This window comes from Cetorhinus maximus, chromosome 16 (genome assembly GCF_964194155.1).
Source record: "Cetorhinus maximus chromosome 16, sCetMax3.hap1.1, whole genome shotgun sequence".
NCBI lineage: Eukaryota > Metazoa > Chordata > Chondrichthyes > Lamniformes > Cetorhinidae > Cetorhinus > Cetorhinus maximus.
The window spans coordinates 71837614-71864337 of NC_135894.1; positions in this window are offsets into that span (position 1 = coordinate 71837614).

Sequence of the window (26724 nt, forward strand, 5' to 3'; positions counted from 1 at the left end):
ATTTATTGCGAGAGGAATTGAATACAAAAGTAGGGAGATTATGCTTCAGTTGTGCAGGGCACCAGTGAGATGAGGCAAATTGTTTTCACTCAGAGTTGTGAGCCTTTGCAACTCTCTTCCTGAAAAGGTAGTGGAAGCAGAGTCTTTGAATATGTTTAAGGCAGAGGTGGGTAGATTCTTGGTAAGCAAGGAGGTGATGGGTTATCGGGGATAGGTGGGATGTAGATTTCAGGTTACTCTCAGATCAGCCATGATCTTATTAAATGGCGGAGCAGGCTCAAAGGGCTGAATGGCTTACTCCTGCTCCTTGTTTGTATGTTAAACAGGCAGATGGTGCAGGAATCCCCTGAGTGCATCCCATTTTTCAACCAGTACTCAGTTTTGAAAGTGATGGTTCACCGGGAGAGTGCAGCCAGAGCCAAGTCCATGGCACCATGGGTGGTTCAGCTGTATAGGGGTTACAAAGAAGACTGGGAGAGCAATAGTGATACGAGACTTGGAAGTTAGGAGAATAGACAAGCATTTCAGCAGCCACAGATGTGAATTCAGGTTGGCATGTTGCCTCGCTGGTGGTAGGGTCAAGGATGTTACTGAGTGGCTGCAGAGCACCCTGAGAGAGGGGTTAAATTGTCAGCAGTCATGGACCACTTTGGGACAGGCAGAAAGAGGGATGTGGTCCTGCAGTCAGAATATAGGGAGCTATGTAGGAAATTAAAAAGCAGGGCTTCAAAAATAGTAATCTCTAGATTATTCCCAGTACCACGTGCAAGTAAGTATAGAAATAGGAGAATAAAGCAAATGAAGGTATGGCTGGAAAGATGGTACAGGTCAGAGGGCTTTAGATTCCACAGACATTGGAGCAGTTCTGGGGGAGACAGGTTGCACTCAAAGAGAGCTGGGACTGAGTTCCTTGCAGGGCACTTAGCAATTGCTATCGGGGAGAATTTAAACTAACTTGGCAGGGATGTGGGAATCAGGAGGTAATATCAGAGAGGAATAGCAAGGTGCACAGAATACTGGGAAAGATAGATAGCACTATAGTAGGAAAATAGTCAGATGTTAGGTGGGTTCAGAGTAAGACAGAAAATAATAAAGTCTAAATTGGAGTTACTATGCATGGAGTGTGGTAAATAAGATTGATGAGTTACAAGCACAGATTGCCATGTGGAAATGTGAAGTTATTTTTATAACAGAGACCTGGCTCAAAGAAGGGCAGGATTAGGTATTAAATATTCCTGGATACAAGGCGTTCAGGAAAGATAGGAAAGGAAGGAAAGGGGGTGGGGTGGCAATATTGATTAAGGAGAGCATTGCAATGCTGCAGAGAGAGAATGTCCCAGAGGGGTCAGGAACAAAATCCATTTGGCTTCAGCTAAAGAACAAAATTACGGTGCTCGGTGAAGTCTATAGGTCACCAACTAATGGGAAAGGTGTAGAGGAACAAATTTTCAAGGAAATTACAGAGAAGTGCAAGACTTATAGAGTAGTTATAATTGGGGACTTTAATTATCCAAATATAGACTGGGATAGTCATTGTGTAAAGGGAAGAGAGGGGCAAGAGTTCCTAGAGTGCGTTCACAAAAAGTTTCTACAGTGTTAGGAACTAGAAATAGCTTAAGTAAGTTATATTTGTATTTGTAGGTGTTAGGAATGAGTTTTAGCTTTAAGTTTAAGTTTAATTTGTATTTCTGTATTGGTGTGTTAGGAAAGGGGGGAACTTGAGATTTGGTTTCACTTTAAAAGATGCTTGCATTCTAATGAGCTTTTATGACTCTTGAAGGGACGTTAAACACAAGGTAGAAGAAAACTGCTGTTACAACAGGGGTCCAGAAAGAGGGACCCACAGAGACAGAGAAAAACAGAAAAGTAGTTTCAGTTCAATTGAAACCAGGACCTAGGAGGATCTGGACAGGAGAGGGAGCTGCAGAAAGCAGATTTCCCATAAGAACAGGAGAAGGTCCCAGAAACCAGGGAGTGGGAAAAAGAAGAAAGTCGCAAGATGACCTTCTAGTCAAAGGGAAAATAGGAGTCTGGAAAAGGTCCTGTTCAGTGGAAATGAAAGTAAGGAGCAGAGAGGAAGGCTCCAAGCTTAAAGGGAGAAAGCTGCAGGATGCAGACTTATAGCAAAATAGGCTTGCGAGAAGCCAGGAGACCCAAGGGGACAGCCAAAGATCTGTACCTTTTAATATGGGCATGTGAAGCAGTTGTGTTCTTTTGGCACGGCTGAGTATCTGAGAGAAAGTGCATGGAAGATAAAGTCGAATGCGCATGGTGACCCAGGGGAGAGGAACAACAGAAGGAGAGTTCAAAACCCTGGAGATGGGCCCTTATGCAAGGTGTCCAAGAGAAAGTGTCGTTTGGGAGAAGATTCCAAAGCGAGTTCTTCGAGAGTGGAGATTAGAAACCCTTGTGTGAAAAACGGAATTCAGTGAGACTGGTTGGCTCACAGTGTGACAAGCATCTGGGGGGTGGGGGAAGTTGATGTTGAATATCTATAGCATCTGTTTGGGGTGGCATCGGTCACTTGGTTTCAGAATGTGGAGTGCCTGACCACAGGTCGCCTATTGGTTTACATGGTTTGTGTACTTCCTGTGAACATTAGAGTATAAGATTTGTAACTTATGTTATCCTTACAAATCTGTATATATCTGTAAAGGTATATTTGTGGGTGAAGAAGTATTGTAATATGGTTTATCTTTTTTTGTTTAATAAATATTTTGATCTTTGATTAAAAGTTCATCAGCTGACTCCTGTGACTCTGCTTAGTAGCTGCCCTCCATGTTTCTAAACAAAAAAGTGGGGCGTTCCTCCCAGGGATCTGACTGGTCCAGTAGTAACATCAGCTGGGATCATAACAACAGCAGTATGTTCCAATCCAAAGAGATAGGAGGCATTGCTAGACCTTGTTCTTGTCAATGTAATTTGCCAAGTGGATCAAGTGTCAGTAGGGTGACATTTATGGGACAGTGATCATTGTTTCATAAGGTTTAGATTGGCTAAAGAAAAGGGCAAGGAACAATCCAGAGTAAGAATGATTAACTGGGGGAAAGCCAGCTTCACTGGGGTAAGAACGGATCTGTGCCAAATAAATTAGAATCAAATGTTGACAGGCAAAACTGTAACTGAACAATGGGCTAACATTAAACAGGAGATAGCTTGGGCACAGTCAAGGTATATTCCCACAAAGGGGAAAAATAGGGCAAACAAATCGAGAGCTCCCAGAAATCCAAATTTCTCCTCATCTGTCTTAAAAAAGGGATTGTTCATTTAAGTCAGAGATGAGGAGAATTTTTTTTCTCTCAGAGGGCCGTGAGTGTTTGGAACTCTCTTTCTCAAAAGGCAGTGGAAGCAGAGTACTTGAATATTTTAAAGGCAGAGGTAGATTCTTGATAATCAAGGGGGTGAAAGGTTATCACGGGTAGGCAGGAGGTTACATTCAGGTCAGCCATGATCTTATTGAATGGTGGAACACGCTCGAGGGGCAGAGTTGCCTACTCCTGCTCCTAATTCATATGTTCGTATGTCCTTGTCTGATGAATAGATAGAGATTAAGATGGGACAGCATCTTTCCGTCAGTGAGCAGGGGCGGGGCTGGGGCCCGCTTGCCGATGTGTAAAATGATGGGGGGATACGTCAGGCATGCGTCCCGACATCACCCTGCGTCATTTAGATTCTCAGTTTGGCGCGCCCGCCAAACTGTCAACGGCCTATTAAGACCATTGAAAAACTAATTATGATGATTAATGGACCTGCCCGTCCAACCTTCAGGTTGGCGGGCAGGCCGGGAGCCCAGGCGGGCTTCAGAAAAAACATGAAACGTCATCCACGGGTGAGATGAGGTTTCATGAGGGTATTTAAATTTTTATAAAATGTTTCAATAAAAGTTATGGACATGTCCCAACTCATGTGACAGTGTCACATGAGGGGGCATGGCAGGGAAATGTTTTTATCACCTTTATTTAAAGTTGTCAATCGGAGCCGATCTCCCTGAGGCAGCACTTTGCCTCAGGGAGATCTGTGCACTCTTTCACATGCATGCACGACAACGTGCACTCCTGGCTGAGGGAATTCCCCCCCCACCCCACCACCCGCAAAGGGAGCGCATAGCGCTTCCTAGTGGACATCATGTGGGCGGGCCTTACTTGGCCCGCCCACGTAAAATGGCGGCACCCCCCGACCGGGGGCGCTGATTGGAAGGCCGCCCGCCAGCATCTGCTCCAACACCTCCCCCCCGACTCGGGGAAAATGTTGCTCATGAGGTAGTAAAAGTATACATCTGACAGGTGTCAGGGGTGCATAATACAACTAAGAAACATGCTTAAGATAGAAGGTTCAGAAGGGAAGTGAAAAAGCAAATAAGAAAAGCAAAGAAAGAGTATGAAAAGAAACTGCCAGTTAATATTAAAGGGAATCTTAAAGCCCTCTATATGCATATAAATAGTAAAAGGGTGGTAAAAAGACAAGTGGGGACAATTAAGAGCCAAAAAGAGAATTTACGCAAGGAGGCAGGAGACATAGATGAGGTATTAAATGAATACTTTACATCTGTCTTTCACAAGGAAGAAGATGCTGCACAGGTCATGGTGAAAGAGAAGATTGTTCAGACAATTCAAGGGTTTAAAATTAGTAACTATATAGGTTGTTTGTTCTTAAAGTTGATAAGGCACCAGGGCCAGATGAGATGCATCCAAGGATGCCGAGGGAATGAGAATGGAAATTGAAAAAGCACTGGCCATAGTTTTCCAGTCTTCTTTAGACTCAGGGGTGGTGCCAGAGGAGTGGAGATTTGCTAACATTCCACCCTTGTTCAAAAAAGATAAGCCCAGCAACTGCAGGCCTGTCAGTTTAACCTCAGTGATGGGGAAGCTTCTAGAAACAACAATTCAGGATAAAATGAATCGTCACTTGAGGGTTAATTAAGGAAAGCTAGCATTTGCCTAAGGGAAAATTGTGTTCAACTAGCTTGCTAGAATTTTTTGATGAGGTAACAGAGAGGTTGACGAGGGTAATGCTGTTGATGTGGTGTACATGGACTTCTAAAAGGTATTTGATAAAGTGTGGCAGAACAGACCTGTGAGAAAAGAAATATTTCATGGAATAAAAGGGATAGTAGCAATGTGGATACGAAATTGGCTGAGTTACAAGAAACAGAGAGTAGTGGTTAATGGACATTTTTGTTTGGCCTGGAGGAAGGTTTGTAGCGGAGTTCCCCAGAGTCGGTATTGGGGCTCTTGCTCTCCTGATATATATTAATAACCTAGATCTTGGTGTACAAGGCACAATTTCAACATTTGCAAATGTTATGAAACTTGGAAACATTGTGAACAGTGAGGAGGATAGTGTAGAACTTCAAAAGGAAATAGGTAGGTTGGTGGAATGGGCGGAGAAGTGGAAGATGAAATCTAATGCAGAGAAATGTGAAGTGATTCATTTTGGTAGGAAAAAATACAGGGTACAATTCCACATGGGGTACAGGAGCAGACAGACCTGGGTATATATGTGCATTAGTCATTGAAGGTGGCAGGACAGGTTGAGAGGGCAGTTAAGCAAGCATACAGTATCCTAAGCTTTATTAATAGAGGCATAGAGTACAAAATAATGGAGGTTATGTTAAATTTGAATAAAACTCTGGTTCAGCCACAACTGGAGCATTATGCCCAGTTCTGGATTCCACACTTTAGGAAAGATGTGAAGCATGAGAGAATGCAGAAAATTGGCTCTAAGGATGAGGAACTTTTTTTTATTCATTCATGGGATGTGGACATCACTGGCTAGGCAAGCATTTGTTCCCCACCCAAAATTGCCCTTTTTCAGAGGGCATTTAAGAGTCAATCACATTGCTGTGGTCCAGAGTCACATGTAGGCCAGACTAAAGGACAGCAGATTTCCTCTAGGACATTAGTGAACCAGATGGGTTTTTACAATAATCAACAATGGTCATCATTAGACTTTTATTGAACTCAAATTCCACCATCTGCCATGTTGGGATTTGAACCCAGGTCCCCAGAGCATTACCCTGGGTCTCTGGAATGCTAGTCCAGTGACAATACCACTATGCCATTGCCTCCCCTTGGAACTTCAGTTATATGGATAGATTGGAGAGGCTGCAGCTGTTTTCCTTGGAGAAGAGAAGGTTGAGAAGATATTTGATGGAGGTATTTAAAATCACGAAAGGTCTGGACAGAATAGATATAGGGAAAACTGTTCCCATTGGTGGAAGCATCAAGAACAAAAGGGTTTAAGGTAATTGGCAAAAGAAGCACTGGGGATATGAGGAATGTCTTCCTTATGCAGTGAGTGGTTGGGATCTGGAATGCATTGCCTGAGAGTGTGGTGGAGGCTTGTTCAATAGAGGCTTTTAAGAGGAAATTGGACTATTATCTGAAAAGAAGAATGTGCAGGGCTAAGGGAAGAAGGCTAGGGAGTGGCACTAGGTGAATCATGGAAAAGATGGAAATTGGAGGAAAAGTTGATTAAACTTTTCAGCTTTTGGCAAGAGCAAGAAACTCACCAATGAGCTGAGGGAGGAGACCTGAGTCAGACTGACAAAAAGAATATTCCACTATTCCCACAAAAAAGGCAAACATAACCCAGGACCCATGCAAGTACCCATAGCAACACCTTTTATTTGGAGGATGTGAGTGGAGTTAAAAGAGAAGCAGCTCAATGTGAAAACAGGTTCAGCCAGGTGGAGGAGGGTGCTGGTAGATGGGGAATGATTGGGCCTCCATTCAAGGAAGAAACCCAGAGCCCTCAGGCCATCCTGATGGGGGATGGAGATGTAGAGAGATTGAAGGTCAATGGTTAAAGGAAAGGTTCAGGGCCAAGAAACTGGAAACAGTTAAAGTGCCAGACACTGTCAGAAGGTAGCAGTTGTAGGTGGCCAGAGACTGATCAAGGTTAGGAAAAGTAGAGTTGAGATTGGAAGAAATCAGTTCAGTGGGACAAGAGCAGGCTGAAATGATGTATCTACCAGGGCAGTTCTTTTTGTGGATCTTGAGAAGGAGGTTCAAATAGGCTGTTTAGGATTGGGTGCCTATGAGGTTGAAGGCTGTGCCGGAAAGTTCTCCAGAGGATTTGAGGTCAGTGACAATCTTGGAAATGATGGATTGATGTGGTCATGGTCCAGGGAGAGGTAGGATGAGGAGTAGGAGAAATGGCGTTCAGCTTCCATTATTTACAGGTTGGTAAGCCAAACAACAACAGTATCACCCTTGCCCGCAGGTTCAATAACAATGTTGGGCCTAAGTTCTGTACGTTCAGAGGAAGATAAGTTAGAGTGAGTCAGTGAAGCAGAGAAAATATCCTGGTATCTCTTTTAAATTTACTTTAACCTGATCCTATGCTCCTGACTTACTTGAAAGTGATATTTTCCCCTTTCCTATATCACTTAATACTTTTTATACCTCAATGACGTCATCCTTTGGCAGCCTTCTTTCTACACTGCAATGGTTGAATTACACTCATTTATTCTGCAAAGGTCAATGGGGCCCATCATAACTGAGCTAGAACCTGGCTATACTCATGAACTTAGGGCAAAGATCACTGGATCATGGTTATGTATTATGCAAGGTGTATTATTTTGTGTCGAGTTGTTGAAATCACACACAGCTGAGGGACCTGATGGACATTATTGACGTGTTCTATATTGTACGCTACAGGGACTTCAGTAAAATACAGCCCACCTCCTGCCTTCACAAATGTTCAGGAGCTCCCCAAGCAAAGCCACCCTGCGTGAGATTGGATAACTCAAATGGCAGTGAGCTAAAACCAGGAATCCTTTTGTTCTCTGTGGCTCACAGTACTGGTACCTGCACCCATTAAGCCATTGGGCAAGCTCTTAATAAAGTTTTCCAAGTTGATTTTTGACTACATATGAACAGAATGGTCCAAATAGAGGAATGTTTTTTTTTAAATGATGCCATGGCTTTATTGGAGAAACAGTGGAATGGATTGGGAGTTATTTGAAATTGCATAAACAAAGGGTGGTTATTAACAGGGAGGGTTCAAACTGTCACCCAGTATGAGTATTCCCCTAAACTCTGTCCTTTATTGTTCAGTATTTTGATCAAAGAGCTTGAGGAGGGCATGAATAATGCTATTAGGAAATTTGTATACGACTCAGAATGTACGCTAAGGTTAGCAATGAAATGAGATTAGTAGATAGAAAGCTGATTTAAAGAAGTTATCTGAATGGGTTGTTAAATGGAAGATGTTGTTTAATGCGCTATCCACATAGGTACAGACAACTAAAACATAATCTATTCTTTTAAAAGTATCAGAGCAAGAAACAAGGTTAGTTGTAGTTAATGATAAGGCAGTAAGGGATACATTTCTGCAGGGGCTCTCCCACTTATCCACTGTAGCATTATCCTGGAAAATAGCATAAATATCAGTGTCCTCCAGTCCTTCCAATTCCACTAAGTGGAAGATGCTTGTTGTTCTCAAAATTGAGTCAGAAGTAAATAATAACCACATAAACTTTCAACTTTCATAATTGTTCCTTACTATATTTAACAGGTCTTCAAATCTGTCATATTATATCCTTTATCATTGTTGCTGTGAATGAGACAATACATAAATTATAGATTTTTTCTTTTCTTTAAAAAAATCATATTGTAAAATGTATTGAGCCTAAATTTCCTCATTACCTCATCACTTTTGCCATTGTTACACCACTATAGTGCTAAAAAGATCAAGGAAATTTATATTTTAGCACTTTGGGGTACATTTACCCCTTTGTTTCCTTGATTTCTTTAACAATTAACATCTTATGTAGGTCAAAGACTGTTGTGAGAGTGGCCAAGTTGCTACTATTGATAGAGTTGATCTGTAGACACTTCTTGGGGGGGAAACATTAAGTTTATTTACAATGTACACAGCAGCAACTATATATGTGCTTTCAACTCTAACTCTATGGGCAGGATCTTTAGGCCTGCTTGCTGACGCGTAAAATGGTGCAGGATGACGTCAGGTGGAACTCCCGACGTCACCCCACGTCATTTCCATTTTCAGGTCGGCAGAAGGGCAGCCGAGTCAGCTGTGCGCCCGCTGACCTGTCAACGGCCTATTGAGGCTATTACTAAAACAATTGAGGTCATTAACAGGGCTGCCCATCCAACCTTAGGGTTGGCGGGCAGGCCGGGAGCCCTGCTGGGCTTAAGAAAAAGCAGGAAACCTCATCCACGGGCTGGATGAGGTTTCATGAGGGTTTTTAAATATTTAATAAAGGTTAGAGTTAAAGTGATGGACATGTCCCAACTCATTTGACAGTGTCACATGAGGGGACATGTCAGGGAAATTTTTCAAACACTTACCTTCAAAGTTTTAATTCTGAGCCGATCTCGCTGAGGCAGCACTTAGCCTCAGGGAGATCAGTGTGCTCTTTCACACACATGCGCGAAACAGCACACTCTCGGCTGAGGAAACCCACCCCCCCTTGCCCGCCCAGGGAGCGCATAGTGCTTTCTAGCAGACGTCACGTTGGGCAGGCCTTAATTGGCCCGCCCACTTAAAATGGCGGCACACCCCCAATTGGTCAATGTTGGCCTGCCTGCATTGCAGGCTGCAACCCTCAGTTGAGTCCCAAGAGGAGGGATTGGAGGCAGCTACATGGGAAATCCAATCATGACTCCTGTGCAATTGAAAGATTACTCCTTTTCTCCCTGACTCTACAGGATGGGTTTTATTTTAATTTTGTTTTAACGTACCCAGAGTTGGTGGCTGCCAAAGAATCCTGAGCAGGGCAGGCTGTGATTATTTATGCAAATGAGCCATGAGGGTCTTCATAGTAATTATAGTTTCATTAAGTATGTAATGTACCTTTAAGGATAATGCTTGTTAAGGAGGATCACATGATCTGTAGTAACCAATAGGAGAGTAGCACAGGCTATCTCAGGAGTCAGTGTGTAGAGATAAGGTTGGAGTTGAAAGCACACATGTAGATGCTGCTGAGTACATTGTAAATAAACTTAATGTTTCCACCCAAGCAGTGTCTGCAGATCAACGCTATCGATAGTAGCAACTCGGCCACCCTCACAACAAACTGGCGATGAGAACATGTACAAGATTGAACAGAAAGAAGTTGGCACTGTACCTCACCCAGTGATTGTAAGTTGCAAGCTCTGTTAGAACTGAAAAAGTTATCCTCTCTCAAAATGCCGCAATTTGGGAGAATTGATCCTTTTGAACCAGCCACAGATGATTGGTCTCATTACATAGAATGCCTCACGTCCTTTTTTCAAGCAAACAAGACAAGGGGGAAGAGAAGAGGTGAGCAATCCTCTTAAGTACAGGTGGGAACAAAACTGACAGTTTGATTTGAAGTTTGACGGCATCCAGTGCCCCAGATTCAAAAGATTTCGATGAATTGGTGGACCTCGTGCAGGGTCATATTCAACACAAGCCCTCAGTCACAAAGCAGAGTTCAGGTTTAATTCATGAAATAGAGCCCCGGGTGAGACAATTGCATGTTACGTGGCAAATTTGAAGCAGCTAATGGAACATTATGAATTTGGTTCGCCTCTAAATGACATGTTCAGAGATCGTTTAGTGTGCAGCGTGAATGAGGACATTATTCAGAAAAGATCATTGCCCGAAGTGAATTTGGATTTCAAGAAGGCACTAGAGGTAGCACCATGGAAAGCGCAGTAAGAGATTCAAAAGGAATACAAGGTGTGCAAAATGGTGCCGTCCTCCACATTGGGTGGGAAACCCCAGCTGAAAAGGGTGCAAAAATGCAAGACTCTGCTGAGAAGCAGGAAACAGCTCCCACTAGCTGAAGAATAAAGAAAAATAACTTAGCAGCGAAATCTAAGAATAATTCTAATAAAGCAGTCTTTTAGCGATTTGCAGTTTTAAAAAAATTGAATGCTATTACTGTCACAGAAATGGACATATGATGATGCAATGCAAGGAAAGATTCAAGCAGGATTGTAAACAAAAGAAGAAGCCCAATGAATCTACAATGTAGAAGAGCCTGAAACAACAAATTCAGACATTTACTCATTGTTTAATCTGAAAGTTGGAAAGACAGAACCTATATTTGTCACAGTGAAAGTAAATGGCAAACCTATTAAAATGGAAGTGGACACGGGAGCTTCCACTACAGTAACTGGGGAACACACCTTCAGACATGTGAATAATGGTGAATATCAATTAAGTTTAGAATAAACAGCTGCCAAACTCAAACATACATGGGTGAAGACATTCAAGTAAAAGGCATTAGCAGCGTAACTCTCCATTATGGAAGCCAACTGGCAAAGCTACCAGTGCTGGTATTGAGAGGCAGAGGATCAAGCCTTCTAGGGTGAAATTGGCTAAGGGAAATCAACCTTGAGTGGCCACTGAGATTCCAAATGGAAGCTGGAAGCATTCCTGTTTTGGAAAAGGAGTGTGTAAGGACTCAACAACCTGAAGAATTGCAGGCTGTCTTAAGCAAAAACCTGGAAGAACATCGGAAGAAACCCGAAGAGACCTTGCTTAATGACAGAGTTCGAGACGAGGTGAGCAACCTTTGCAGGGAAAAAGTAAACCTGTTGAAAGACCTTCACACATTAATAGATTCCCTCAGGTCAAAGTTTGCACCTTTGGAAAAATGTGAAGAGAAACAGAGAGAATTCAGCACTTCTTCGAATAAACTGAAAAATTAGTTGGCAGAGAAGGCACAACAATTCTCAATTTTCCAGGAGGCAGCAAACAAATACAAATAAGAAACAGAAGAACTGAAGAAGCAGCAAAATGAAGCCAAAGAGATTTTGGAATCAAAAGTCACAGAATCTTCCAAGGAGCAGACAGATAATGAAATTTTGGGAGACTCAGTCACTGAGCTCAGACAAGTTGAGCTTGCATCTGAGAGAAGCCTGGCCAATAGTGAAGTCAGAAAGAAGGCCAAGATTAAAGTCTGCGCTAGAAAGAAGAAAGAAAGGTACAGAAATACTTTAATTCTGGCAGCATACAAATACACTTTCGTACATAGGACTGGCAATGAAATTGCAAACGCCGATGCACTTACTCGTTTGCATGTACAAGAAAATGATGAGCATGTCCCAGTTCTATAGGAACTTGTTTTGCTGTTAAGTTTCTTAGATTCCTCACTGGTTTGTGCTCGACAGATCAGAGACTGGACAATTTGGGACCCAGTCCTATCTCAAGTACAAGAACAAGTGCTGCATGGTTGGTCACAGTAGTCCCTATCTGATTAAATGAAACCGTACTTCAACAGAGGCATGAACTAACCAGAAGAGATGGCATCTTATTGTGGGGAGCATGAATGATAGTTTCTCCAAAGGGAAGGGAGCCACTTTTAATTGAATTACACAAGGCCCATCCAGGAATTTCCCGAGTGAAGACCATAACACGCAGCTATCTATGGTGGCCTGGGATCGATGGTGAAATAGAGAGTTTAGTGAAGTACTGTGTGCAATGTCAGCAACTGCTAAAGTTGCCGATGACAGCTCCGTTACACCCGTGGAAGTGGCCAGGTAGACCCTGGGTGTGGTTACACATTGACTATGTTGGACCTTTCCTGGGAACAGTGTTTCTGCTCATTGTCATCACCAACATCTGGCGCTACAATTGATAAGCTACGTCAGTGTTTTGCCATTCACGGACTACCAGAAGTAGTCGTTTTCGATAATGGCACGGCATTTACGAGTGCTAAGTTTCAACGGTTTATCAGCATCAATGGTATCACTCATGTGAAAACTGCATCATATTACCCTTCCTCAAACAGACTGGCCAAAAGGGCGGTTCAAACGTTCAAGGCAGGCATGAAAAAGCTAACTGGTGATTCCTTAGCGACCAAACTAGTATACTTTCTTTTTCATTACAGGACTACCCCTCACATGCTAAGTGTTCTGTAATTACCTAGGTTAACTCTGTATCCCTTTTTAAAAATACATTTACATTGGTCACCCTGCAGTCTTCTGGCACACATCCACTCTCTCAGCCTTCTTAAATATAAAATCTAAGTTCCTTGAATATATTCTATGAAGATCTGCTACTTTTTCCTTTAGTTTATATAACTCTCAAACAACAGGTGTCATACCTGCAGAGTTATTGTTGAAATGCCATCTCAAGATGAGATTCAGCTTAATAATGCCGAATTTAGAGAGGAAGGTGGAAAGGAATCAGGGAAGCCAGAAAATTAGACACGACTGGCGTAGTCGTGAGCGGAAATTTACCGTGGGAGAAACTGTATATGTGAAGAACTTTGGAGAAGGATCAAAGTGGTTACCGGGTGAAATAAGTGTGGTGACTGGACCTCTATCTTGCCACGTGGAGGTGGAAGGCTGGATCATCTGGAAACATATGGACCATTTAAGGAAGAGAGAGACAAATCACCAAGATATGGTTCCACCAATGACCATGACCGGGCCTGCATTTCCTGTTGAGGATACCCAACCCAGGACTGACATGTCTGATATTCCTGTAAGAGTTGAGGATACAGAACTACAAGTGCCTACCAAGCAGCTGATGTTCAGGCAACTCCGGAAAAGGAGGTTTCTGACAAAGAATCTGAAGTTGTGGAGCTGCGACGTTCCACAACCATCAGGAAACCACGTGAAAGACTGAATTTGTAAATTCCTTACACAGTGTAAATATTATGTTGTCTTGAAAAATATGTACTTTTAAGTATATGTATAGCTGAGTTAAAACAGGAAGAATGTAGTAATTATGATTTTATTTTGTGTAATGTACCTTTAAGAATAATGCTTGTTAAGGAAGGTCACATAATCTGTAGTAACCAATAGGAGAGTAGTGCAGGCTACCTCAGGAGTCAGTGTGTAGAGATAGGGAAGAATTTTCCCCCCCATCAGGCGGGGAAAGTGCAGGAGTGGGCACGGGCAGGCGCGCCTCCGATCGGCACGTTCAGTGAACTGCGTATTAAGCCGAGCATTGTCCAGCAGCTTGTCCCAAGTATGCTGATGTGGCCTCTTGGTTTAGGCATCCACTGGTGTCACATCAACAAAGCTGAGCCTAAAAACAGCCACGAGCTTCCTTATGGTCTTATCCGCTCGAGGTGCTGCTTTTAAGGTCTTGTGAACCTGAATCGCCTAAACATTCTACTCTTTTATATCTCCTCGCCTCCTCTTATTTAGAGTGTAATTTTTACTATTATTATTTCCCAAATGTACTACCTCACATTTAGTAATATTGAATTCCATCAGGCACTTTTTCGCCCATGCTGCCACTTTATCAAAGTGTTCATGCAGCTCCCTTTGGTCCTCAGAATTACTTATTATGCCTCCTATTTTATGATCATCTTCAAATTTGGACACGAATCACTCTACCCTATGTCCAAATCATTAATGTGCATAGTAAACAGACGTAGTCCAAAAACAGAACCATATGGGACATCTCTATGTATTTCAACCATTCTGAGAAACTGCCTTTAACGCATACTCCCTGTTTCCTTCTAAGTATTTTCTCTTCATCTAGATATTTAGTAATTTCATTTATAATTGAACTATATATATTAAGCTAAGTGTTCTGTAATTACCTAGGTTAGCTCTGTATCCCTTTTTAAAAATACATTTACATTGGTCACCCTGCAGTCCTCTGGCACACATCCACTCTCTCAGCCTTCTTAAATATAAAATCTAAGTTCCTTGAATATATTCTATGAAGATCTGCTACTTTTTCCTTTAGTTTATATAACTCTCAAATATGTTCCTTCCGTATTGCTGTAAAAGGACACACCAAAGCTTTACATCTTGCACTCATCAGGACACTTCAGAAGAATATCAATATAAGGGGAAAACAACAATTTATTCTGCATGAGAAGAGAGCTGATTCGTTTGCAAGTGAACTCTGATTGGTAGGGTTATTGCCATGGAGAATGCACCAGTGATGGTGACTGACAGTTAACTACCAAGCATTGTTTGGAATTTAAACCAGACAGCCTGACACGGATTGGTCAAGACATTGCCTTGAGGAATGAGTCAACGAATGGCGATCACTCATTTTGTTTAGCTGAAACAGGTGCAATGTGTGTACATGTTCTTTCTGTCTGCAAAGAACAGGGCCCTGTGTATTAATATATGTAGCTTCCAGTACATGCAAATGCACCACACTGCAAGCCTGACTGACAATCTTAAATTGGTGTCAATGTAATTCTTAGCACATTGAGGATTATTTAGCAAACGTTGCCAATCACGAAATCACATCTAATGTAGTACACCGTGTTTTGAGTTTTGCAAGCACAGGCTGGTTGGGTACGGTCTGTACTTTGCCCGTTGCCAACAACAGCTGGGACATGCTGTTTGATACGATCTTTCAGTCTTCGTAGCTTAATAGCGTGTACTAGTTGAGAAATCTGCCAGGGGGTTCTCTATCACGGTCTAGTGCAAGCTGTCCTTCACTGGTCAATATGCACATTGGGATTCTTACAGTTCTACAAGCTATAGATTTGGCCTTATCAGCAACCTTGTAAATAGGGCCTGAGCCATTTGCTCACCATGCAAGCTTGATGCTGAAATAGGCCACATCAAAGACATCCTCCAGGATAATGGCTAAACTGATCATTTCATGCTGTATATCATGCAAATTCATGAACGGGCCTAAGGCTGCCAGTTTAGGTCCTAAAAAGTGCCCAGTCTCATTCAGATTATCCTGGAAGGGCTATGTATCTCAAAAATTTGAGCAACAGGTGAAGCTAGCTGTTTCACGCTGCTACTATGCAGTGGCAACACGAGTGGTATTCACCACTAACAGGATGCTGCCATCAAGCCAAAAAGACGTTCTGCCTATCACACAAATAAGTACTGTGGTATATGAATTTCAGTGCCAGTGTGACGCTAGGTATGTAGGCTGCACATTCCAAAGACTGGCAGATCATATCAAACAGCATGTCCCAGCTGCTATTCGCCCATCCTTGCAAAACTCAAAATATAGCATCCAACATTAGATATGATTCCACGATTGGACAACATTTGCTAAGTAACCCTCTGTGTACTAAGAATTACACTGACACCAATTTAAGATTGTCAGTTAGGCTCACAATATGGTGCATTTGTGTGTACTGGAAGCTACATATATTAATACACAGGGCCCTGTTCATTGCAGACAGAAAGAACATGTACACACATTGCGCCTGTTTCAGCTAAACAAAATAAATGACAACCATTCGCTGACTCCTTCCTCAGGGCAATGCCTTGACCAATGAGGGTTAAGCTGCCTGGTTTAAATTCCAAACAATGCTTGGTAGTTAACTGTCAGTCATCATCACTGGTGCATTCTCCATGGCAACACCTCTACCAATCAGAGTCCACTTGCCAACCAAGTAGCACTTTCTTCTCTTACAGTATAAATGGGTGTTTTCCCCTTATATTTGGTATTCTTGCAAAGTGTCCTGATGAGTGCAAGACGAAAAGCTTTAACGTGTCTTGTTTAAGCAGTACTCAAGTTCTGTGCTACCAAACGACTATATGTTTCTTTTATTTTTTATAATATCTCTCATTTCTTTTTTCAATTCAATATTTACCCCTTCCTGAAAAGCCTTTATTGTAAATACTGAAATGGAGAAGTTGTTAAGTACACACTGCTAATTTCTGTTTACCCACTACTACCACACTGACCTCTAGAGGGCTCACCTCACATTTAATTATTCTCTTTTTTGCTGATGCATTTATGTAACACTGTTGTTTCAAATATTTTTGAAACAATATTTTTGACATTGTCTCCTTCTTCTCCTTAACCTCTCTTCCTGTATCTTCTTATTTCATCATACATATAAATCGAATCAATAATAGTTTGTTTCTATCTTTTATATTTATCCACAGCATGCTGTATTTGAACTTGAAGCCATTTTTTAAAATGGTATATATTTATTCTCCAACTTTGCATTCTCCTTTTTAAAAATATCACATCACAGTGCTTTGACAATTTCTGTTTCCATCTCATTGCAGCTAGCTCATTCCTCATCTTTCTAAAATCTGCCCTCGTCTAATCTGGTGCCCTTGATTTTTCACCTCACATTAAACCTTGAGCCTTATGGTATTATGGCTACTATGCCTGAGGTGCTCAGGCACAATTACTTAATCTACCTGACCTGTTTTGTTACTCATAACTTTATTTAGCAATGCCTCTCCCCTTATAGCGTTGGTCAAATCCAGACACTGATTCACGAGACTTTAATGAGGCTAGTGAGGCATGCCTGGACCTCAGTGCCAGAGGTGCTTATCGACCACATTACTGCACACTATGTACAAAGGTGCACAGCAGGCCTCAGCTCCCAATTATTTGCACCTCATGTCCATCAGCACCACAGGTATCGAGCGTTGTGTTATCAGCCCCTTGCTACTGACCCTTCTATCATACCAATCTTTTGTAAAATCCTGTATTTCTGCATATTGAATTTACTACCAACTGTTAGAGCAAACTATGCTTCTGCAATCCAATATATCATCTTCATTTTATTTCAGATGCTTCTTCTATTGTCATCTTTACATTTTACTTTGGATTTTTAAAATCATTTTTTGTGTTAGTATTCCTAAATTCATTGCCTGTTTTGTTTCATCCTCTCCATTGCCATCACTCAAAGTTCAGCTTATCTGCAGATAAACTTTGATTTCTTTCTCCCTTTATCTCAATCTAAACAGCCATCATTCTGCCACCTGCATTATTAGCTGGCTTCAAGTTACCAATCATTTTGCAATGAAAGCCTGTTGACTTTAGCAATCTTTTAACCTGCATAGGTTATTATTATCGCAGAGGCTGAGCGTCAACTTGCAGACATTTCCTCCTACCTCCCCCTGGACCATGACTCCACCACTGAACATCAAGCCATTGTTTCTAGGACTGTCACTGACCTCATAAGAACAAAGAAAAGTACAGCACAGGAACAGGCCCTTCTGCCCTCCAAGCCTGCGCCGATTATATTGCCTGTCAAACTAAAAAGAACAAAGAAAAGTACAGCACAGGAACAGGCCCTTCGGCCCTCCAAGCCTGCGCCGACCTTCCTTCATCAGCTTCCAACCTCATGGTCTCGCAACCTCGGACGGCCCGCTTCTACCTCCTACTCAAAATCCACAAACAGGACTGAACCAGCAGACCGACCATGTCAGCCTGTTCCTGCCCCCACGGAACTCATTTCTTGCTATCTTGACTCCATTCTCTCTCCCCTTGTCCAGTCCCTTCCCACCTACATCCGTGATTCCTCTGACACCCTACATCATATCAACAACTTCCAGTTCCCTGGCCCCAACCACCTCCTCTTCACCATGGACGTCCAATCCCTCTACACCTCCATCCCCCACCAGGATGGTCTGAGGGCTCTCCGCTTCTTCCTCGAATAGAGGCCCAAACAATCCCCATCCACCACTACTCTCCTCCGTCTGGCTGAACTTGTTCACTCACTGAACAATTTCTCCTTAAACTCCTCTCACTTCCTCCAAATAAAAGGTGTGGCTATGGGTACCCTCATGGGCCCCAGCTATGCCTGTCTCTTTATGGGGTATGTGGAACATTCCTTGTTCCAGTCCTACTCCGGCCCCCTCCCACAACTCTTTCTCCGGTACATCGATGATTACTTCGGTGCTGCTTCATGCTCTCGTCAGGACCTGGAAAAATTTATTAATTTTGCTTCCAATCTCCACCCCTCCATCATTTTCACATGGTCCATCTCTGACACTTCTCTTCCCTTCCTTGACCTCTCTGTCTCAATTTCTGATGATTGACTGTCCACCAATATTCACTACAATCTCACCGACTCCCACAGCTACCTCGACTACAGCTCCTCACACCCTGCTTCCTGTAAGGACTCCATCCCATTCTCTCAGTTCCTTCGCCTCCGTCGCATCTGTTCTGATAATGCCACTTTCAAAAACAGTTCCTCTGACATGTCTTCCTTCTTCCTTAACTGAGGTTTTCCATCCACGGTGGTTGACAGGGTCCTCAACCGTGTTCGGCCCATCTCCCGCGCATCCGCCCTCACACCTTCCTCTCCCTCCCAGAACCATGATAGGGTCCCCCTTGTCCTCACTTATCACCCCACCAGCCTCCGCGTTCAAAGGATCACCCTCCGCCATTTTCGCCAACTCCAGCATGATGCCACCACCAAACACATCTTCCCTTCACCCCCCCTAGCGGCATTCCGCAGGGATCGTTCCCTCCGGGACACCCTGGTCCACTCCTCCATTACCCCCTACACTTCAACCCCCTCCCACGGCACCTTCCCATGCAACCGCAGAAGGTGCAACACCTGCCCCTTTCCTTCCCCTCTCCTCACCATCCAAGGGCCCAAACACTCCTTTCAAGTGAAGCAGCATTTCACTTGCACTTCCCTCAATTTAGTCTACTGCATTCGTTGCTCCCAATGCGGTTTCCTCTACATTGGAGAGACCAAACGCAGACTGGGTGACCGCTTTGCGGAACATCTTCAGCCTGTCCGCAAGCATGACCCAGACCTCCCTGTCGCTTGCCATTTCAACACACCACCCTGCTCTCATGCCCACATGTCTGTCCTTGCCCTGCTGCAATGTTCCAGTGAAGCTCAACGCAAACTGGAGGAACAGCACCTCATCTTCCAACTGGGCACTTTACAGCCTTCCGGACTGAATACTGAGTTCAAAAACTTTAGATCATGAACTCTCTCCTCCATCCCCACCCACTTTCTGATCCCCCTTTTTCCAATAATTTATATATATTTTTCTTTTCCCACCTATTTCCATTATTTTTAAATGTATTTCCATCCATTGTTTCATCTCTACCTTTTAGCTTATTTCGATCCCTTCCCCCCACCCCACCCCACCCCCACTAGGGCTATCTGTATCTTGCTCGTCCTGCTTTCTACCCTTAATGTCACCATTAGCACATATCTTAGCTAATATCACCACCATCAACACCTCTTTGTCCTTTTGTCTATGACATCTTTTGGCAATCTCCACCTATCACCGGCCCTCTATCCAGCTCTCCCTGTTCCACCCGCCCCCCTTTAAACCGGCTTATATTTCACCTTTCTATTTTTCCTCAGTTCTGATGAAGAGTCATTCGGACATGAAACATTAACTATATTCCTCTCCGCAGATGCTGTCAGACCTGCTGAGTTTTTCCAGGTATTTTTGTTTTTGTTTTGGATTTGAAGCATCCGCAGTTTTTTGCTTTTATCTTGTTATACAGCTTGTAGTTTCCCCCTAAAAGTCAGTAGAGGGCAGAGTAGAAAAAGGAAAAGTATTTTCCTCAGTGTCTATGGGTGAGTGGCTGTCCATGTGCATGTATCACAGCTTTATTCTACAGACTATTTAGACTTCATGGGATAAGAACCGCTCTGATTGCTATATGGTGACATAATAAATGTATTCATGATTTCTTGTTTGGTATTTCTAGCAAAATGATGATTACATTCCTTTAGAATGTGTTATATATATAATATAGCAGATAATTCCCTTAATTCTGGTCGTTTAATCACTTCTGAATGTTTTTCAGTTTGAATTAAAATCTAATTGTTCTGGTTGCTTTGTTCCATCATTTTAATATTAAAGTGAAAATAATGGCTCCAATCTAGAAAGAAAGCAAGAGAATAACAAACAGAGGAATTAGCACATCTATTTGTGCCATTACTACAAAATTATCATGTTACTGAAGGCCTGCACCTACCAGTAATCTCATTAGCAAATTGATCACTTCAGGAAGTAGATCAGTATCCCTGATCTCTATAATGTAGCCTGCTCTATAGTTTTCACAAAACACTCATGCCCAGAAAGAGTGAAGATGGATTTTATAGGATGCATATAGTCTACAAAAGATGAGATAATAACTGCGATGTGGATGGATGTAGCCAATTAGCCAATGTTGGTCAGGGGAGCTGATGTGGCAGGCAATGGTGTAATGGTATAAGAACATTTGAATCGGACATCTATGCAGTTTGCAATTTCATTCTTTCATTGTGATTGACCCAGGCTTTGACATATGCAATAGGCTGGATTTTCCCTGCAGGGATGGGCAACAGGAGTCCGAACTGTTTCTGGATCCCAATCCCAACCCCCAAGGAAAACAATCACACAGTGAGACACCCACTTAATCCAGAAAAGGGAGACAGGTTATTTTTCCAGTTAAGGGCAGCAGACAGTCTCTCGAAACTGGAGAGTCAATCAGAGGCCTTCTATCTTGAGAGCAGCCGCAGGCTGCGATGGCAGTTAAGTAGCAGAGACGGTGGGTTGAATTTTACGGCCCCCTGGTGGTGGGGGCAGAGCTGTAAAATGCGGCAAGCCGTTCATAAGTCCATTGACTTCGGCACAACCGTAAAATCCCGCCAGTGTAAAATTCCACCCAGCGCTTCAATATGGAGGCGCAATCTCACCAACTTTTTGAAACTTTAAATAAAAATGGTTCCCCCTATTGGGGGAACATGGGGACTCTCTCTACATGGTGGCCTGCTCTCTCAACCAGGCAGGCAACAAGGGCCTCCAAGTATGCTGCTAGATGCCAGCCTCCGGGCAATTAAACTGCCCCTTGCTGATTCAGGAAATTGGAGGCCTGTTGTAGAAAATTCCAGTCAAGTTCCTTTAATTGCAGTAAACAAGGCTCTTAATGAGCCTATTTGACTATCTGCCTTTGGGGGCAGGTAGCCCTTACAGCACCGAAACTGCCTCAGCAAAAGTGTTTGTTGCTAGGAACAGACTTAGGAAACCATCAGGCCAGTGCCTACATTTCCGGGCCACATCCGCCTCCGTTCCTGCCACCATAGCGGGGCCTGAAAATACTGCCTAAGGTTTCTAACCAGGAGATAATACAGAGAAATAAATTGTATTACTCCATATTCCTCTGAGTAGAGACTTATACTTCATCAATCCTTTTGATCTTGACTGTCCACAAATTAAGGAATGCTTAAGACCTTTGTGGGACTGTAGTCATGCACATTGTGCAGGATGATTAATTATTTTGTGACAATAGTTATCATGAACAAAACCGATGAGAATGAGGTAATTACTACAGAACACTAGGGGCCAGCTTTTCCCACCCTGACATGGGGCCGCAGTGCGTCGGGCAGGCTTTAACTATGGTGGCTGGGGCAGGATCCGGGATTCCTGCTCCCATTTCCAACACTGAGTTGAGGGGGTGAGGGGAGGGGTAGGGGTGAAGGGAGGGGTAGGGGTCAGGGGTTTGAGGTGGGGTAAGGGTGTTTGGGGATGGGTGAGGGGAAGAGTAAGGGGTGAGGGTTATGGGGTCCCCACACTGATCTGCAGAACTGAGCCGATGCCTATGTAAACAAAGGCCACCTTGGCATCTGCCCACCTCCAGTGGCATGCCCAACTCCAGGCCTCCCCACCTCCACCAGATGAAAATGCCACAAGCTGGCACTGCTGGTAGGAGACAGGATTGTGACAGGAAATTTCCCAACTCCCAGTGTTGCTTCAAATATGAAAATCTGGCACCAGGTGGATTTAACTGACCATCTTAACCCCATTGTCTGTTCCCTTGTCTCAACCTCATTTCACAATATGGTGACAAAAAGAAGTCGACAGACACAAAACATACATCCTGCTAACTAGTGCAGTCAGCTAAATTCTACTCTGACACATTAAACCCTAAAACATCCTAGGAATGAATGACTTTAACCATTTAATTATTTATAGCTACAGTACAAATCCACTATTTATGAGCTGTTTATATAAGCAAAAATAACAGCAAAACTCTTAATCATGGGAGATTAAAGCAAATCCTAATACTGTGTTTGTGCATGTATATTATATATATACCTTTTAGATACAATATAAATGATTAAGTTATCATATAGTGGATGGGACAGCCACCCAACTACATCAGCTGGAAGCCTGATCAGATTTCACATGTTGTCTGCATTAGAATACAAGAGGCAAGCTTGCATACCTTAACTGTTTTCCGCAGCCCTAACTCTGAACTCACATCTTTCTCTAGTTTCTCTCTTATCTCCCCTCTTTGTCTTTCCGAGCTCATCTTGTCCACAAGACCCACCTCCTGCTCCCTCGACCTTATTCCCACTAAACTGCTGACCAACGAACTTCCCCTCCTGGTCCCCACGTTAGCCAATATTGTTAATGGTTTGCTCACTTCAGGTGTTGTTCCTCTCTCCTTTAAATCTACTGTCATCACCCCTCTACTCAGAAACCTAACCCTTGACCCCACCAGCCTTGCAAACTACCGTTCAACCTCTGACCTCCTTACCCTCTCCAAGGTCCTTGAACGTGTTGTCGCTTCCCAAATCCACATACGAACATATGAAATAAGGGCCGGAGTAGGCCATTTGGCCCCTTGAGCCTGCTAATCTGATTGTGGCCTCAACTCTGCCTCCCCCCGGTAACCTTTGATTCCCTTCTTAGTCAAGGATCTATGTACCTCAGCCTTAAAAATTTATTCAAAGACCCTGCCTCCACCGCTCTCAGGAAGAGAGTTCCAAATGACCCACTTTCTGCTCATCTCCATCTCAAATGGGAGACCCCTTATTTTTAAGCAGTGTCCCCTAGTTCTAATCTCTCCCACAAAGGGAAACATCCTTTCAGCATTCACTATGTCAAACCCCCTCAGGATCTTATATGTTTCGATAAGATCACCTCTCATTCTTCTGAATTCCAGTGGATACAGGCCAAGCCTGTCCAACATTTCCTCATAAGGTAGCCCCTCCATTCCAGGTATCTGTCGAGTGAACCTTCTCTGATGCATTTATATCCTTTTTTAAATAAGGAGACCAAAACTGTACACAGTACTCTGCCATACCTATCATTCCTGGAATTCCATGTTTGAATCCCTCCAATCAGCTTTCCACCTTTGCCATTATGCCAAAACAGCTTTCATAAAGTCACAAATTACACCATATGTGGCTGTGACAAAGGTAAACTATCCCTCCTCATCTTTCTCGACCTGTCTGCAGCCTTTAACCTGGTTGACCACCACTCATCCAGCAGCATGGGACTGCACTCACCTGGTTCATTCTTATCTATCTAACCAAAGCCACAATATCACTTGAAATGGCTTCTCTTGACACTCCTGCACTGTTATCTCTGGTGTTCCCAAGGATCTATCCTCGGCCCCCTCCTATTTCTCATCTACATGCTGCCCCTTGGTGACATCATCTGAAAGCACAGCTTTAGCTTTCATATGTACACTGATAACACCCAGCTCTACCTCACCATCACCTCTCTCGACCCCTTCACTGTTGCTAAATTATCAGATTGCTTATCTGACATCTAATACTGGTTGAGCAGAAATTTCCTCCAATTAAACCCACTTCTTTCTACCTTTGTAACATCACCCAACTTCTGGCTCAGCTCATCTGCTGCTGAAATCCCAGAACTCCCTCACAAACAGCACCGTGGGTGTATCTACACCACATGGGCTGCAGCAGTTCAAGAATCAAGCTCACCACAACCTTCTCAAGGGCAATTAGGGGTGGGCAATAAATGCTGACCTAGCCAGCAACGCGCCACATCGCATGAATGAAAAAAAAAGAAACACCCACCCATGCCTTTGTTACCACTGGACTCGAGTATTCCAGCACATTCCTGGCTGGCTTCCTACATTCTGTAAACTTGACATCATCCAAAACTCTGCTGTCCATGGGCAGAATTTTTCTCTCATCGGGCGGGCGCGTGCCCAACCCGAACAAGAGTAAAATAGTGCGCGATGACGTCGGGCAAGCATCCCGACATCATCACGCGCACTCGCAATGTTTCACTCGGTGGACGTGCGCAAGAGGCGACTGCGCGCCCGCCGGCAATTAAGAGGCCTATTATGGCCCTTAATCAATCAATTAAATTGGGCTTTTTGCTGCCTGTCCAACCATTTGGTTGGCGGGCGGGCGAAAAGGCCAAGTGGCCTTTGGTATTTTTATGAAACCTCATCCACAGGCGGGATGAGGTTTCCAACAGGAATTAAAAATAAAATAAAAATGTTTAAACCTCATTTATAACATGTCCCTGCTCATGTGACAGAGTCACATGAGGGGACATGTTTACCCTATTTTTAAAATCTTTATTTGTAATGTTATAAATCTTCAGCTCCCTGGGGCAACTCTGGTTGTGGAATCGCTTAGCTCTATCCATTGCTTGCTACTTCTGCTGTTTGGCATGCAAGTAGTCCAGTGTTGTAGCTTCACCAGGTTGACACCTCATTTTTGGGTATGCTGCTGCTGCTCCTGGAATGCCCTCCTGCACTCTTTATGCAACCAGTGTTGATCCCGTGGCTTGGTGGTAATGGTAGAGTGGGGGATATGCCGGGCCATGAGGTTGCAGATTGTGGTTGAGTACAATTCTGCTGCTGCTGATGACCCACAGTGGCTCATGGACGCCCAGTCTTGAGCTGCTAGATCTGTTCATTTACCATGGTGGTAGTGCCTCACAACACGATGGAGGGTATGCTCAATGTTCGTATGTGTGCACAGAAACGGTCCATTTGGCCCAACCAGACATGATAATGTTTGTGCTACACTTGAGCCTTCTCCTATCTTTCCTCCTATAAATTATCATCAACCCTTCTATTCCCTTCTCTTTCATATCCTTGTCCAGCTTCCTCTAAAATGCATCTATACTATTAGCTTCAACAATTCCCTGTAGTCACAAGTTCCACATTCTCACCATTCTTTTGGTAAAAAAATTTCTTCTGAATTCCTTATTGGATTTCTTGGTGACTATCTTATATTGATGACCTCTAGTTACACTCTTCCCTACAGTAGGAATCATTCTCTCTGTATCCACTTTGTCAAAACCTTTCATAATTTTAAATATCTCTATTAGATCACCTCTCAGCCTGTTTATCAAGAGAAAAGCAACCCAGCCTATCAATCCTTTCGTGATATATATACCAACATATTTCTGGTATCATCCATGTAAATCTCCTCTGCACCCTCTTCCATACCTTATATCCTTTTTATAATATGGTGACCAGAACTGCACACAGTACTCTAAGTGTGATCTAATCAAGGTTTAATCCAGATTTAGCATACATTCCCTACATTCAATTCTATCCCTCTAACAAAAAAGCCTCATTTATTTTTTATGGCTTTACTAACCTGTGACACCGCTTTTAGTGATTGGTGCATTTCTACTCCGAGATCCCTTGGTTTCTCTACCCCACCTAGATTTGTGCCTTCCAATTTAATAAATGACCTCCCTATTCTTCCTCTCAAAATGCACTACCTCACATTCTGTGTTGAACTTCATTTGCCCATTATTTTCCCATTCTGCAAGTTCATTAATGTCCTGCTATAATTTGTTGCAGTCCGCCTCAGTATTGACCATCCCACCAGTTTGGTGTCCTTCACAAATTTAGAAATAGTGTTTTTGATTCCAAAGTTCAAATCGTTGATGTAAGTTGTGAAAAGCAATGGCCCCAGCACTGATCCTTGTGAAATGCCACTTCCTTTTGCCACCCTGAATAACCACTCTTGATTCCCATTCTCTACTTTCTGTGTTAAAGCCAGCTAAATTCTGCCACTTGTCCCTTGATTTCACATTCCAAGGCCTTATCCGTTAATCTGTTATGGGGCACCTTATCAAAGGCCTTTTGAAAATCGAGATAAATTACATCTTTTTTAAAATTTATTTGACCATGGGATGTGGACATCGTTGGCTAGGCCAGCATTTATTGCCCACCCTTGAGATGGGCATTAGCTACTCCATTACAACTCTCTATTCTCTCTGTTACCTCCTCAAAAAATCAATAAGGCTGGCCAAGCATAATTTATCTCCTTCACCAATCAAAATTGAAAAATTGTTATTGAGCAGCACAGAATCTGAATCAGGAAGTGTA